Source organism: Artemia sp. Qi Xiang Cuo, chromosome 10, assembly GCF_049724085.1.
Source record: "Artemia sp. Qi Xiang Cuo chromosome 10, ASM4972408v1, whole genome shotgun sequence".
Classification (NCBI taxonomy): domain Eukaryota; kingdom Metazoa; phylum Arthropoda; class Branchiopoda; order Anostraca; family Artemiidae; genus Artemia; species Artemia sp. Qi Xiang Cuo.
Window position 1 is genome coordinate 31,388,919 of NC_142803.1, and position 17,249 is coordinate 31,406,167.

At 35.3% G+C, this 17,249-nt stretch overlaps 1 pseudogene; it reads right to left on the bottom strand.

Moving 5' to 3' along the window:
* Positions 1–16,577: 16,577 nt before the first annotated feature.
* On the bottom strand, positions 16,578–17,249 carry LOC148947664 (uncharacterized; annotated as a pseudogene).

The window sequence follows — 17,249 nt, forward strand, 5'->3', positions numbered from 1 at the left end:
GGAGCTGGCTACCCTCCAATATCTTTTGACGCTTAAAAGTGAACTAGAACTTTGAATTTCCAATCAAATGAGCCCTCTCTGAAGTTTATATGAGCATTCCTTCCATAAGAACCATATATGCCCCCAGGGCATAACTTTTAACCCTTGCCACTGAAAACAGTGGGGGGGGGGGAGTTTCCTGCTCAAACATATAATTTCCAGAACTTTCAACTACGTTGAACAAAATGGCTAGATCAAAATTTTGATTGGATGCGTTGGGGGAAATGGTGGGCATGGAACGGGTGTCAGTTGCCTTGGAATCACTTTCGACTATTAAAAAAGGAAATAGCCAGTCAAATTTACATTTGCTTAAGTTTTTTCGGAAGTTTTCACAACAACACCGTCTACACAACACCATTGTGGTCCCCAGGGCATAACTTTAAACCCTTGCCCTGAGGGCTGTGGGGGGTTGTCATCCTCAAAGACCTAATTTCCAGAACTTAAAACTTTTTTGAATAAAATGGCTATATCAAAATTTGCATTGGATGTGTTTGGGGAAAAGGTGGGGGTGATAGGGGGGTTAGTTGCCCCCCAATCACTTTTGGCTGTTAAAAAGGGCATTAGCTTTTTGAATTACCAATCGAATGAGCCTTAATTGAAATTTATACGACAACGCCTTCTATAAAAACCTTACATGCCCCCAGGGCATAACTTACAACCCTTGCCCTGAAGGCTGTGGGAGAGTGCCCTCCTCAAAAACATAATTTCTATACGGAAAACAACTACGCTGAAGAAAATGACTATCTCAAAATTTTTTAGTTGCCTTCCAATCACTTTCGACTAGTAAAAAGGGCACACGTCACGCCAATTTCGAATTGAAAGAGCCCTTTTCGAAGTTTCTAAGACAACTTCTTCGATAAGAAGTGCCCTGCTCTAAAGGAAAAAAAAATAATAAATAATACATTGTGCTAGCATCATTCTTATATGGCACCCGGGCATAACTTCATACCCTTAACCTGAGGGTTTTGGGGAGTGTCCTCCTCAAAAAAAATTTTTTTATCTGGAAATCAACTACGCTGAACAAAATGGATATCTCAAAATTTTGATTGGATGTGCTTGGGGGAATGATGGGCGTGGGGGGACTAGTTGCTTTCCGATCACTTTTAACTCCTAAAAAGGACACTAGAACTCTTGGTTTTCGATCGATTGAGCCCCCTTTAAAGTTTCTACGACGACCACTTCCATATAAAGTGCCTCTGGGGAAAAAATAATAATAAACAATAATAATAAAACATTGGAGCCGTATGGCCTTTACTATAGGCAACGCTATAGCGTTGCCTCTGAAACATTGCATAAGGTTCATAACTTTCAGCCCTTCCCCCGGGGACTTTTGGGGATTAATTTATCCTAAAAGACATAGTTATTATATTTTCGACCATGCTGAACAAAATGGCTACCTCAAAATTTTGATCGGGTGACTTTGGGAAAAAAATGAGTGTGGGAGAGGGCCTAGTTGCCCTCCATTTTTTTTGGTCACTTAAAAAGGGCACTAGAGCTTTTAAGTGCCGTTCGAATGAGCCCTCCCACGATATTCTAGGACCACTGGGTCGATACGATCGCCCCTGGAAAAAAAAACAAATAGATAAATAAACACGCATCCTTGACCTTTCTTCTTGCAAAAAATGCAAAATTCCACATTTTTGCAGATAGGAGCTTGAAACTATAGTTCTCTGATACGCTGAATCTGATGGTGTGATTTTCATTTAAGTTCTATGACTTTTGGGGGTTGTTTCCCCCTTTTTACGAAAATAAGGCAAACTTTCTCAGGCGTAACTTTTGATGGGTAGAACTAAACTTGATAAATTTTATATATTTGAAATCAACATAAAAATCTGATTCTATTGATGTATCTATTGGTATCAAAACTCCCGTTTTTGGAGTTTTGGTTACTATTGAGCCGGGTCGCTCCTTACTTACAGTTCGTTACCACGAAATGTTTGATTAAGTAGAAACAAACAATCTTTTTCAACTGAAACTAAGAAGCAATATTAAAACTCAAAACAAACATAAATTCTTCCGTATATGAAGGGTTGCCCCCTCCTCAAGTCCTTGCTCTTCATGCTAAAGTTTTTAGCACTTTTAAAAAGCTTCCTGTTCTAATTAAAAGGCCCTTTCTGTTTCAGGAGTCGTTCTTAAGGAATTGGAGCTCCTTACTTTAAGTTGAAAATACTTTTTTTTTATTTAACTTCAGATCGTTTTCCAAATAATACCAGTAAATCTTAAAAAATACTACACATAATCAATGGGCAAATTTTATAAGTTCAAGACCTAGCCCCAGGGGCTGGGAGGGGGCTCGTTTTATCTTCAAAGGCATATTTTTAGGATTTTTCAAGTATGCTGAACAAAATGACTATCTCAAAGTTTTGACTGGAAGATTTTGGGAAAAGAGTGGCGTGGGAGGGGAACTAGTTTTCCTGCCATTTCCGTTAAAATAAGCCCTATCCCAATCTCAATGTTCTAGGACCATTGGTTCAATACGATTACCCCTGAAAAAAAAAATAAAAAAAAAACACATATCCCGATATTTCTTCTGACAAAAGATACAAGAGTCTACATTTTTGCAGATAGGAGCTTGAAACCTTTACAATAAGGTTCGCTTATACGGTGTATATGATTGTGTGACTTGCATTAAGGTTCTTTGACTTTTAAGGAATAATCCGAATAGTTTCTGTTCGTTTTAAGCTTCAATGTAGCTCTTCAATTCCATTTAAAACGTTGTTTTTTTAAGTTTTGTCCGTTTTAAATGACATATCCAGGATTAACCTAAATGTGAGGAGGGCTATCCCTCCCTCTCAATCCCTACTCTGTAAATCAAAATTTAACTTTTACGCAGCAATACCTTATGAGAAAGAACTCATTTAACAGCATGAAGGGACATCGGAGATTATATCCACAATCGTCTGAAAATTCTTTGAATTCATACGAAAACTGAGAAATTTCACATTTTTTAGATAGTGGCTTAAGGACCACTTTGTTTTTTTAAACTTACATGTTCAATTTCACTGAATAATTTCCTTAAGAACGCACCCTATTTTGGGGGTGTTTAATTCCGGTTTCGAAAATTATGCATATTTTTCAAGTGCCAGCAATAATGATCAAGAACTTTTAACTAATACATTTTATACAATTAGAATAAACAAGAATAATAGATTTGGTTGTTGCGTATACTGTAAATAAAAATTCGTTTTTAAGCCTAACGGTTTCTATTCAAAAGAGCCGCTCTTTACTTACACTTTGTCACTACGAGCGGTTAGATCCAACGCTCTCTTACATGTAAAGAGGCTACAGCTCCCCCCTTAACCCCCTTTCAGTATTAAAACCCTACAAATGACGTCAGAGTCTTTTTAGACCATTGATTTTTACTAAAACACTGTTATCTGCCAAGAAATTTACACACGGTTTCATTCCGGGAAGGCTTGATATAAAAAAAAAAAAAAAAAAAAAAAAAAAAACAGCATTCCTCCCGTCCTAAATACCGTTTGTTGTGCCAAGGGACACTTGCAGCCCGAGTTTGGAGTTGTCGCGGAAAATAATTTATGAAAAAATTGAGTGGAAAGGCTTGAAATAAATGTAATTATGAACTAAAAATGTTGCCTGAATCTGAGCACATAAAGCAAAAAAGAAAATTTTAAATACATCAGCCACTTTTTTTATATGCATTTTTGTTAAGTTTTTAGGAGTCGAATTTTCTTCTTTTTTTTGGGGGGGGGGAGGTTCAAACCTGGTACCTCCCCGCCTCTTAGATACATTGATGTATGCACATTTTTAATTTACTTTTCTTATGTCTTGTTTCGTAAATCTTATCGATTTCATTCTAGTTTATCCCCAGCTTTACTAGCTATATGCTCTCTGTTGGGAGAAATTAATTTATTTTGAAGCATTGTTTTTTGTCAGTGAATCCGATATAACAACATCACCCAATTTTGTTACTAATTTTCTAACAAAAGTATCGTCCGTGGAAAATACGCTCTAAATACTTAAAAAACGAAAAGAGTAGTCATTTTTGATCGTTTTCGTAATGCCAAATGCCAAACTTTAAAATTAAAATAGCATGACCACCCACAATTGTTTGTTTATATTTAGCAAGGACCCTTTTAAATAAAGGGCAAAATATTACTCTTTAAGATGTAAGTTATAATAATATAAGATGTTTGAAATTTTATAAAAAAAATTAGGATTAAGAACTAACAGTTCTCTGGCATTAAGACAAGTTCCCTGGCACCATGTGGGAGCAAACCTCACAACTCAGGAACGGAGAGAGCGGGTCCTTCCCCAGTTCACTAGTACCAGGGTATTAATTAAGATTATTTTAAAATGTTGTTTTAATGCAAAGTATCTTAATTTGCTCCTTAATTACTTCATGTTGTCATGTTGGTTCATTGTATACTGTTTATCCAAAATAAACGGTTGATATAGACAATTTTTTAAACCTTGATTCAACCAAGTTTATCAAAATTATTTTTGATAAAATCTGGTACAATGAAGTATAATTTCGCAACATCCATTGTGGATTAGAGTTGATGGTTTGCTGTGTAGGGGGAAGGGTACCCGATCCCTCAAAAAGCACATTTTTACACCCAAATATTCCAATTTTCTGTGAGCATGGAGGTAAATATGGAGGATGTTCAGGGGTAGAAAGGAGTGAAAATAAATCTCTGACCTCTCTAGGTTTGGATGAACAATGCAGATTTTCTTTTTTTTTTACATAAAATTTTAAAAGTCCCACCTCATATTTTGGATGGATCATGCTTTAAGATGGTCAAATAAGATATCCAGGCGAGATTTGGAGACATCCAAGAAATAGAATATATAATAATTCCACCAAATTCGTTCCTGCTTTTCCAACAAAAACATTATCCGTGTATAGCATATTACAAATTGGGCAAGACACTTTAACCAAAAATGATAACCCTCAAGTGAAAGGGTGTGTGACAACAATGCTCGTTTTTATTACTGTTTCTACTTTGAAAGCGTTAAGCCCACAGCATATGTTGCTTAAAATGCAACATTTATTTAAAGTAAAAGGCAAATTTAGATTTTTCCCAAAATGTTGCCGTTGTAAGCAACATGTGTTTCAAGCTTTATCAATGAATAGCATTCAACTGTTAGGCATTTGTAGTTCAAACAGCGATGAAAACATCCAAGAAACTTGGTGGTTGACCCAGTTTACCCCACCCCCCTCCCTCTCCACGCTCAGCATTTTCCTTAACACCTCCAATAAAAAATTTGAGGTTATAATTTTATTTATCGTAGTTGACGGTTCGGGAACCTTCAACTACGGGGCACATAAAAATGGTGGTCGTATATGCTTTGGAGGATACTCATTCGATTGGTAATCAAATTATATTGGTAAACATTGCATTGAATCGGCAAATTGGGGCATATAAGGTTCTTTTAAAAAGTAAAAGTATGGTCGTATATGCTTTGAAGGAAACTCATTGGATTAGTAATAAAATTGGATTGGTAAGTGCTGCATTGAATTAGTAAATTGGGCATATAAGATTCATGTAAAAAGAATGGTCGTATATGCTTTGGAGGAGACTCGTTGGATTGGTAATCAAATTGGATTGGTAAACATTGCATTGAATTGGTAGATTGGGGCATATAAGGTTCTTGTAAAATGTATAGTCATATATGCTTTGGAGGAGACTCGTTGGATTGGTAAGCATTGCATTGAATTGGTAAATTGGGGCATATAAGGTTCTTGTGAAATGTATGGTCATATATGCTTTGGAGGAGACTCATTGGATTGGTAATCAAATTGGATTGGCAAGCATTGCATTGAATTGGTAGATTGAGGCATATAAGTTTCTTGTAAAATGTATAGTCATATATGCTTTGGAGGAAACTCATTGGATTGGTAAGCATTGCATTGAATTGGTAAATTGGGCCATATAAGGCTCTTATAAAAGTATGGTTGTATATGCTTTGAAGGAAACTCATTGGATTGGCAATCAAATTGGATTGGTAAGCATTGCATTGAATTGGCAAATTGGGGCATATACGATTCTTGTAAAAAGTAAAAGTATGGTCGTATATGCTTTGAAGGAAACTCATTGGATTAGTAATCAAATTGGATTGGTAAGCACTGCATTGAATTGGTAAATTGAGCATTGTGAGAAGGTAAGAAAGCCATCATAATCTGACTAAATTGTAAAAATAGCAAACTATGACTTTTGAGTAATGATAAAAGTAACAAAGTATTAATTTTCTTTGTGTAAGGAAAACAAACCCAACATTAGATTTGAATAAGAATTACCTTGACCCAACAAGGTACATAAAACGCAAATACAAATACCGTACCGCCTCAAAATCGAGAGGTCAACGGCAAGAATATTACGCGATTTGAATCACATGACAAAACAGGATTTTTTAATAGAGAAAGCAGAAACTAACCTTTAGAACAAAGAACTATTATTAGGATTGCATCAAAACTGGTCTCTGGTCAATGAGAGACAAGATTGACAAAATAAGACAAAGCTTAAAATAGGAATTCGGGAACGAAAACAGGGTAGTCTTATTTGGACAACGAGTAAGAGTATTACTTTGTAATTAAGGTATGCTACCACTGTCTGTCTAAATTTCCCTTGGAGATAAAAGTTTGAAGATAAAATTAAAATAAGAAGAAAACCTCTAAAAGATTTCTGTCACTTGGAGACAACTTTAATACGTATGTAGGAGACAAGAATAACAACTAGTGCTGAAGTCTAACATTTTACTATAAGTTGGAGATTTGGGTTTATAATTTGGTAGTATTTTCACTTAGCCAAGGCTTGAGCCATTTGGACAAAAACAGAATTTTTAAGGTTAGAATAAGCTAAAATAAATTTCTTTCCAGAAATTTAAAACTTGTAGAAAAAGCTTCGAATAACCGAAGGTTCAAAGAGGAGAAAGAACCTTAACCAAGAAATCAACGTTAGGAGAGCCTTTTGTGCTTCCCCTTTTCAGCCTAGAGTTCCTTGGAACTTAGCTTGACTTTTATAAAGACCTTATACCCAGAAAATTGGAATTATCGGACAACAACATTACTTCTCCCCTTGAGCAGTCTTCAGACGTGTAAGGTTGCCCATACTATCAGGGCTGAAATTTGGTAGCGTGTTATAAACTGAAGCGTGTTGGTAAGAATCGGTACTCAGAATTCAGTGACAGCGGATTTTTATTACAAAATAAGATAAAAGGAAAAATATTCTAATTCTAATTATTTTGAATACTTCTAAACCTCTTCTAGGTCTGATGTCTATGGTCTACTTGTTCAATCCATAAATGTTTACCGAAAAGAAAAGGATTAAGTTAGTTCTAGGCAATCGAATGTTTCTAATTAAAAGAGTTACACTTGAATAGCTAGTCAAGGCTTGAGTTCTGGGGTATTAAAATCCTTTAGTTCAAACTATTGCTGAGCTAAGCTAGGAATAACCGTACTTGATTTTATTCCAATTTACATTAACCCAAACCAAGAGATCTTCTTATTATTTCTTGAAAAAGAGGTTTGTGTTCCTTGGACCTTTAGTAAGCGTTAACTTTAGCAGGGAAAACTCTCAATTGAATATATCTGGACATAAAGGTGTGCAAATTCTTAGATTGACAATATTATTCCCTTTTTCCCTAACCTATCTTTATAAACATTGAAGCCACCTTTGTATAAACAGTCAGTACGGGTTTAATGAAATGAAAGAATGATTAAAAAGGGAACAGTGTTCTCCTTCGTATAAACGTCTGAAGACTGATCAAGGGGGAAAGTAATGTTGTTGTCTGATAATTCCAATTTTCTGGGTATAAGGTCTCTATAGAGGTCAAGCTAAGTTCCAAGGAATTCTAGGCTGAAAAGGGGAAGCACAAAAGGCTCTCCGAACGTTGATTTCTTGGTTAAGGTTCTTTCTCCTCTTTGAACCTTCGGTTATTCGAAGCTTTTTCTACAAGTTTTAAATTTCTGGGATGAAATTTATTTTAGCTTATTCTAACCTTAAAAATGCTGCTTTTGTCCAAATGGCTCAAGCCTTGGCTAAGTGAAAATACTACCGAATCATAAACCCAAATCACCAACTTATAATAAACTGTTAGACTTCAGCACTAGTTGTTATTCTTGTCTCTACATACGTATTAAAATTATCTCCACGTGACAGAAATCTTTTAGAGGTTTTCTTCTTATTTAAATTTTATCTTCAAACTTTTATCTCCAAGGGGAATTCAGACAGACAGTGGTAGCCTACCTTAATTACAAAGTAAAACACTTACTCGCTGTTAGTTCCAAAAATGACTACCTTGTTTCCGAGGCTAAACTACCTTGATTTGTCTCTCCCCCGAAGTTTTATTCATTTTGCTACTTGATCCGTTCAGTAACCTTCCCTGCTTTCTTAACCAATCAACCACTTTTTGTTAAAAAGTAGTTTCTTCCAATGTTTCAAGGCCTTGCATTCCTTTTCGTGTTATTACCAAACCGGTCTAAATTAGGTCTCAAATATTTACCACGGGTTCAAAGATCTTTTGATTCTTGGACAAAGAAGTGTCACTACAAGATTTATGACTAGTTACGCAAAGTGAAGCTGTTTTCAAATTCAAGCTAATTTGAAATTTTCGTTTTATTTCTGATCTATTGAAGCGAAACGAAATTCCTAGCTTTACTAAAATTGAGTTACCAAATTACACAAATTTAAGGCCTCCTTACAATCTCCCCCACTTAAAATCTTTTGTTTTAACAATTTTACAATTTGTACAATTTTTGTTTTAAAAGGAATAAACAAAAGGAAACACAAATTTACTACGATCCATTGTAACTCAATTTCTCCTTATACTACTTCTAAATTGAACCCCTGAGATCTTTGGTCTCAATGACCTGTATATAAATTTCTTAATTTTCGGAATATCAGTCCTACTGATAGAAATCCTATTATATATATAAAGAGTGTAAAAATGTTATACTTCGATGTCCCATATGTTGTTACATCTTTCGCTTTTCTTCTTACAAGGAAACTCGTATTTGCCTAACTTCATCCAGGCCAGTGGTTGAACTAAACATATTCTAAAAGTAAATAAAAGATAAATATTCAATTTCGTCTTCCTAATGTAGTTGAAGTTATGAGAGGTTCTCAGCCAGAATCTTTATGAGTTCATGCATATATCTTTTATTCTATGTTTTTTTGTCGTATAATAGCGTCTAAAATCAAACCCCTGCTCTTGTGTTACCAAGCAAAGATAAATGGAGTCTCTCGTTACTTTAAGTTTAAATTGAGCACATCTTTAATAAAAGAAAGATATATTAATTAACCTCTACGAACAGCTGAATTCTATTTCCTTATTTGGGCCTTTTCAAACATTATTCACAATTTTTTTTTAAATTATTATCGGACACTCGAAAGAGTATTTAAAGGGGTCAAAAGGTTCAGTAACAATGGAAGACTTGAAAAATCAAAGGCAAATACATTCTACGATGAAAGAAAAAATCTGTACCCGTTCTCTAAACAATAAGAGTTATGAAATTTTGAGCTTTTCGAACATTCTGAACTCATCTCCTTTGTTGACGACAGAAAATCACAAATTATTACTAATTTAAGTAACATTTGCCTCTCAATTACTTGGACTATCTGTCTTGGCTTTTCTCTGTCTACAATTACCCAGCGTCTTGATACAACCTAAGCAACCTATCGCAAAATACTTGATAACTTCAATTCCACGAAAGTTGCACCGAACTTGAGTACCGCTGCGACCAGTTGTAAGGTTTCCCCTACTATCAGGGCTAAAATTTGATAGCGTGTAGCGTGTTAAAACTGAGGCTTTGGGTAAGAATCGGTAATCAGAATTCAGTGACAACTGATTTTTTATTACAAAAGAAGATAAAAAGAAAAATATTCGAACTCTAATTATGTTGAATATTTCTAAGCCTCTTCCAGGTCTGATGTCTATGGTCTACTTGTTTAATCCACAAATTTTTACCGAAAAGAAAAGGATTAAGTTAGTTCTAGGTTATTGAATGTTTCTACTTAAAAGAGTTACACTTGAATAGCTAGTCAAGGCTTGAGTTCCAGGGTATTAAAATCCTTTAGTTCAAACTATTTCTGGGCCAAGCTAGGAATAACCGTACTTGATTTTATTCTAATTTACATTAACCCAAACCAAGAGATCTTCTCATTATTTCTTGAAAAGGGATGTGTGTTCCTTTGACCTTTAGTAAGCTTTAAATTTAGCAAGGAAAACTCTCAATTGAATATATCTGGACATAAAGGTCTGCAAATTCTTAGATTGACGATATTATTCCCTTTTCCTCTAACCTATCTGTATAAACATTGAGGCCACCTTTGTATAAACAGTCAGTACGAGTTTAACGAAATGAAAGAATAATTAAAAAGGGAACAGTGTTTACCTTCATATAAACGTCTGTAAGGAGGCCTTAAATTTGTGTAATTTGGTAACTCAATTTTAGTAAAGCTTGGGATTCCCTTTCGCTTCAATAGATCAGAAATAAAGCGAAAATTTCAAATTAGCTTGAACTTGAAAATAGCTTCACTTTGCGTAACTAGTCTTAAGTCTTGTAGTGACACTTCTTTGTCCAAGAATCGAACGATCTTTGAACCCGTGATAAATATTTTAAGACCTAATTTAGACCAGTTGGGTTATAAAATAAAAAGAAATGCAAGGCATTGAAAGACTGGAAAAGAAACTTCTTTTTAACAAAAAGTGGTTGATTAGCTAAGAGAGAGGGAAGGTCGCTAAACGGATCAAGTAGCAAAAGGAATATAATTTACGGATGAGAGACAAATCGGAGTAGTTTTGCCTCGGAAACAGGGTAGTATTTTTTGGAACTAGCAGCGAGTAAGGGTTTTACTTTGTAATTAAGGTAGGCTACCACTGTTTGTCTGAATTCCTCTTGGAGATAAAAGTTTGAAGATAAAAATAAAATAAGAAGAAAACCCCTAAAAGATTTCTGTCACGTGGAGATAATTTTAATACGTATGTAAGAAACAAGAATAACAACTAGCACTAAAGTCTAATATTTTATTATATGTTGGTGATTTGGGTTTATAATTCGGTAGTATTTTCAATTATCCAAGACTTGAGCCATTTGGACAAAAACAGAATTTTTAAGGTTAGAATAAGCTAAAATAAATTTCTTTCCAGAAATTTAAAACTTGTAGAAAAAGCTTTGAATAACCGAGGGGTCAAACAGGAGAAAGAACCTTAACCAAGAAATCAACGTTAGGAGAGTCTTTTGTGCTTCCCCTTTTCAGCCTAGAGTTCCTTGGAACTTAGCTTGACTTCTATAAAGACCTGATACCCAGAAAATTGGTTTTATCGGACAACAACATTACTTTCCCCCTTGAGCAGTCTTCAGACGTTTATACGAAGGAAAACACTGTTTTCTTTTTCATCATTCTTTCATATCGTTAAACCCATACTGAATGTTTATACAAAGGTGGCCTCAATGTTTATACAGATAGGTTATGGAGAAAGGGCATAATATCGACTATCTAAGAATTTCCAGACCTTTATGTCCAGATATATTCAATTGACAGCTTTCCCTGCTAAATTTAAAGCTTACTAAAGGTCCAAGGAAAACAAATCCCTTTTTCAAGAAATAATGAGAGGATCTCTTGGCTTGGGATAATGTAAATTAGAATAAAATCAAGTACGGTTATTCTTCGCTTGGCTCAGCAATAGATTGAACTAAAGGATTTTAATACCCCAGAACTCAAGCCTTGACTAGCTATTCAAGTGTAACTCTTTTAAGTAGAAATTTTCGATATCCTAGAATTAACTTAATCCTTTTCTTTTCGGTAAACATTTGTGGATTGAACAAGTAGACTATAGACATCAGACCTAGAAGACGTTTAGAAATATTGAACATAATTAGAATGAGAATATTTTTCTTTTTATCTTCTTTTGCAATAAAAAATCAGTTGTCACTGAATTCTTAGTACCGATTCTTACCAACACGCCTCAGTTTATAACACGCTACCAAATTTCAGCCCTGATAGTAGGGGCAACCTTACAGCATATAAGGTTCATGTAAAAATGGTGGTAGTATATGCTTTGGAGGAGACTCATTGGATTGGAATCAAATTGGACTGGTAAGCATAGCATTGAATTGGTAGATTGGGGCATATGAGGTTCTTGTAAAAAGGGTGGTCGTATATGCTTTGGAGGAGACTCATTGGATTGGGAATCATTGCATTGAATTGGTAGATTGGGGCATATAAGGTTCTTGTAAAATGTATGGTCATATATGCTTTGAAGGAGACTCATTGGATTGGTAATCAAATTGGATTGGTAAGCATTGCATTGAATTGGTAAATTAGGCATATAAGGTTCTTCTAAAATGTATGGTCATATATGCTTTGGAGGAGACTCATTGGATTGGTAATCAAATTGGATTGGTAAGCATAGCATTGAATTGGTAGATTGGGGCATATAAGGTTCTTTTAAAAAGGGTGGTCGTATATGCTTTGGAGGAGACTCATTGGATTGGGAAGCATTGCATTGAATTGGTATATTGGGGCATATAAGGTTCTTGTGAAATGTATGGTCATATAAGCTTTGAAGGAGACTCATTGGATTGGTAATCAAATTAGATTGGTAAGCATTGCATTGAATTGGTAAATTGGGGCATATTAGGTTCTTGTAAAAAGTATGGTCGTATGTGCTTTGAAGAAAACTCATTGGATTGGTAATCAAATTGGACTGGTAAGCACTGCATTGAATTGGTAAATTGGGGCATACAAGGCTCTTGTAAAAAGTATGGTCGTGTATGCTTTGGAGGAGACTCATTGGACTGGTAATCAAATTAGATTGGTAAGCATTACATTGAATTGGTGAATGTGGGCATATAAGGTTCTTGTAAAAAGTATGGTCGTATGTGCTTTGAAGGAAACTCATTGGATTGATAATCAAATTGGATTGGTAAGCATTGCATTGAATTGGTAAATTGGGGCATATAATGTTCTTGCAAAAAGTATGGTCGTATTTGCTTTGGAGGAGACTCATTGGATTGGTAATCAAATTGGATTGGTAAGCATTGCATTGAATTGGTAAATTGGGGCATATAAGGTTCTTGTAAAAAGTAAGGTTGTATATGCTTTTAAGGAAACTCATTGGATTGGTAATCAAATTGGATTTGTAAGCATTGCATTAAATTGGTGAATTGGGGCATATAAGGTTCTTTAAAAAATTATGGTCGTATATGCTCTGGAGGAGACTCATTGGATTGGTAATCAAATTGGATTAGTAAGCATTGCATTGAATTGGTAAATTGGGGCATACAAGGTTCTTGTAAAAAAGGGTGGTCATATATACTATGGCGGAGACTCATTAGATTGGTAATCAAATTGGATTGGTAAGTATTGCATTTAATTGGTAAATTGGGGCATATAAGGTTCTTGTAAAAAGTATGGTCGTATATGCTTTGGAGGAGACTCATTGGAATGGTAATCAAATTAGATTGATAAGCATTACATTGAATTGGTAAATTGGGGCATATAAGGTTCTTGTAAAAAGGGTTGTCGTATATGCTTTGGAGGAGACTCATTGGATTGGTAATCAAATTGGATTGGTAAGTATTGCATTTAATCGGTAAATTGGGGCATATAAGGTACTTGTAAGAAGTATGTTCGTATATTCTTTGAAGAAAACTCATTGGATTGGTAAGTATTTCATTGAATTGGTAGATTGGGGCATATAAGGTTCTTGTAAAATGTATGGTCGTATTTGCTTTGGAGGAGACTCATTGGATTGGTAATCAAATAGGATTGGTAAGCATTACATTGAATTGGTAAATTGGGGCATATAAGGTTCTTGTAAAAAGTATGGTCGTATATGCTTTGAAGGAAACTCATTGGATTGGTAATCAAATTGGATTTATAAGCATTGCATTGAATTGGTAAATTGGGGCATATAAGGTTCTTGTAAAAAGTATGGTCGTATATGCTTTGGAGGAGACACATTTGATCAGTAATCAAATTGGATTGATAAGCATTGAATTGAATTGGTAAATTGGGGCATATAAGGTTGTTGTAAAAAGTATGGTCGTATATGCTTTGGAGGAGACTCATTGGATCAGTAATCAAATTGGATTGATAAGCATTGCTTTGAATTTTTGATCAAAATTTTGAATCGAAATTTTGAGATAGTTTTATGGTTCAGTGTAGTTGTAAGGCCCAAGAACTATATCTATGGAGATAAAATGACCCCCTACAGCACCTAGGGAAAGGTTTTTAAGTTATAAAATGTGTCCATTGTTTCATTTGTTATTTAGAAGTATGCATACATATTTTTAGTGGGGAGGGGAGGATGAATTTTCTGCTGGGAGAATTTTCCATTGAGAGGGTGTTTAAAGGGGGTGAACTTTTCAGGGGAAATTTTACGCTGGGTAAATTTACCAGAACTCATATACGAAATTTCTTAAAATGTCTTGCTTTCTCTTTACCAATTCAATTTCACGCGTAGAGATGTTAAGGGTAGGCTAATTGTCCAGGATAAATTTTCTCCAGGATTGAATTGTCCAAAGGATATTTCTATGGGGAGGGGCATTTTTTCGTGGAGATGGATCCAGGTATCCTGGTGCTATTTAAAAAACGATCAGAAAGTAAAAAGTTTTTTCAACTTAGAGTAAAGAAAAACATTAAAACTTAAAGTGAACAGAAATTATTATGTATTCTAGGGGGGTTGCCCCCTCCTCAATATCTCACTCTTTACGCTAAAGTTTAAATTTTGTCCTAATTCTTTAAAACGACTCCTGGAACACAAGGGTCGTTTAATTAGAACAATTACTAACTCTTTTTGTTAAGTGCCGAAAAACTACAGCATGAAGAGCAAGGTGTTTAGGAGAGGGCAAACCCCCTCATATACCTAATAATTTCTGTTCATTTTTAGTTTTAATGTTGCTTCTTACTTTTAGTCGAAAAAGGATTTTTTTCTTTATTTAATGAAGCTTATAGACAAAATTTTTTTAAAAGCTAACAGAAAAAGTACGTCAACTAAAGTAGAAGTATATAAAAATGAAAAAAGTAAGTAATTACAGAAAATACAAAAAACAATAGCCTAATTGCAGAAACTAAGATATAAACTTCCAGCATTTAGTTCTGCTGAACAATGCCAAAGTGTTGACGGATATTTTTTAACAATTAATCAAAAAAACTTTTGCACAAAATAAGTTTTTCAAAAAAAAGTAAAGAACTCCATTAAACCAAAAATGAACAAAATAGAATCAAATAATCTATCAAACATACAACTACCACAAACCAGTATTAATAAATAAATAAAACCTAAGGTTCTTGTAAAAAGGGTGGTCGTATATGCTTTGGCGGAGACTCATTGAATTGGTAAGCATTGCATTGAATTGGCAACTTGGGGCATATAGGCTAAGGTTCTTGTAAAAAGGGTGGTCATATATGCTGTGGAGGAGAATCATTGGATTGGTAATCAAATTGGATTGGTAAGCATTCCATCGAATTGGTAAACTGGGGCATATAAGGTTCTTGTAAAAAGGGTTGTCGTATTAGCTTTGGAGGAGACTCATTGGATTGGTAAGCATTGCATTGAATTGGTGAATTGGCACATATACGGTTCTTGTAAAATGGCTGGTCGTATATGCTTTGAAGGAGACTCATTGGATTTGGTAATCAAATTGGATTGGTAAGCATTGCATTGAATTGATAAATCGGGGCATATAAAGTTCTTGTAAAACGTATGGTTGCATATGCTTTGGAGGGGACTCATTAAAATGGTAATAATAAGTTCTAGTGCACTTTTTAAGTATCAAATTGATCAGAGCGCAGCTATCCCGCCCCCCCCCCCCCACAAACACACACACAAACACGTCGTGTTTTCCTGACATATATCCAATAGATATTTTGAGGCAGTTCTCTTATTCAAAATGATATGTACAAACCACCAGAGCCTGTGGGCAAGGGTTGTAAGCTATGCTCCTGGGGCATTTAAGGTTTTCATGGAAGTGTTGGCTGTATAAGCTTTAGAGGTGGCTCACTGAAATAACAATAAGTTTGGGACCAATGTTTTGACCATTTTTATACCCAAAAACCATAGATAGAAATTATCATTTTCAACAATCCTAAAAATACTTAAAATTGAATTTGCAAGGGAAACAATTATTATATTCAGAAAGAGCATAAGAAATGGCATCAAGTGTATGCTTATGCGTTTTTTTTTTCACTACACGTCTGATTTGTTTTCTCGGAGAACCTTTCAGAAGTGGAGACTCATCAACTAGTTCAGAGAAGATTTTTTTCTGCTTGAACATGTAAGGGGAGTCCTGAGAAAGATTGGGTATCGTTCTCATGGTTGATGGGCTGATTAGTCGTATCACCGTCAGCAGAAGAAGCAGTGCGTGATGAAGGTTCCATGCACCGTGGTTCGAAGTTGATGGTCGATCAGAGACATATGAACTGAGGAACTCGTGATCCTTGAAAATCTTGGGATTGAAAGGGTAAATGCCGGTGCAGCGAAAACCGCTGATTATATTTTATGGGGTCACTGCTTTGGGATACGCTTTTCCAGAAAGCTCAGAGATGTTATATATTGAGATATTCTTGCATTTATGCTCTATCATAAAAGTCGCAGATTCCCTGTTGTAGAAAGCTTTCAAAGGAAATAATAACTGACCTGTCCAGTGGTTGCAGCTTATGCGTTGTATGAGGCGGAACAGTAAGCATGACAACTCCGTTTTCTCTGGCTACAAGTCAAGCAATTCACTACTGTAACGACTAATGTGATTGTCAAGTATTAGAAGCACAGGGTTAGCCTTACTCGGTCTTGTATGACTGATAAAATGGTTCATCCGAACAATAAATAGCTTGTTACACATCCAACCAGAAGTCGTTTCTAACCCGTGAACAATGGTGCCTGATGGTGCTCCTTTCAGTAAGATTTCGGGGCAATTCTTGCGAGGAAAAATGAGCATAGGAGGGACACTATTACCCATGGCACTAACGCAAACACACATAGTAATATTCTGCCCTCCTTCTGCTAATGTTACCTTGCCAACCTGTTTTGTCCTTTTTCTGCAACAATTTTCCGTGGCTTGTAGACTGTTGATAGTCTGGTTTCGTCTACATTCCAAATATTTTGCGCGGTAAATTTGTAGCGCTCGTACACATCACCAAGATTAAAAAAAAAAATCTCCCAACTATTACACGATAAAAAGCAGTTGCACGGCCGAGACTTTTTACTTCAGGCGCTCTTAAAGTAAGATTTGGGTGTCTTGCCAT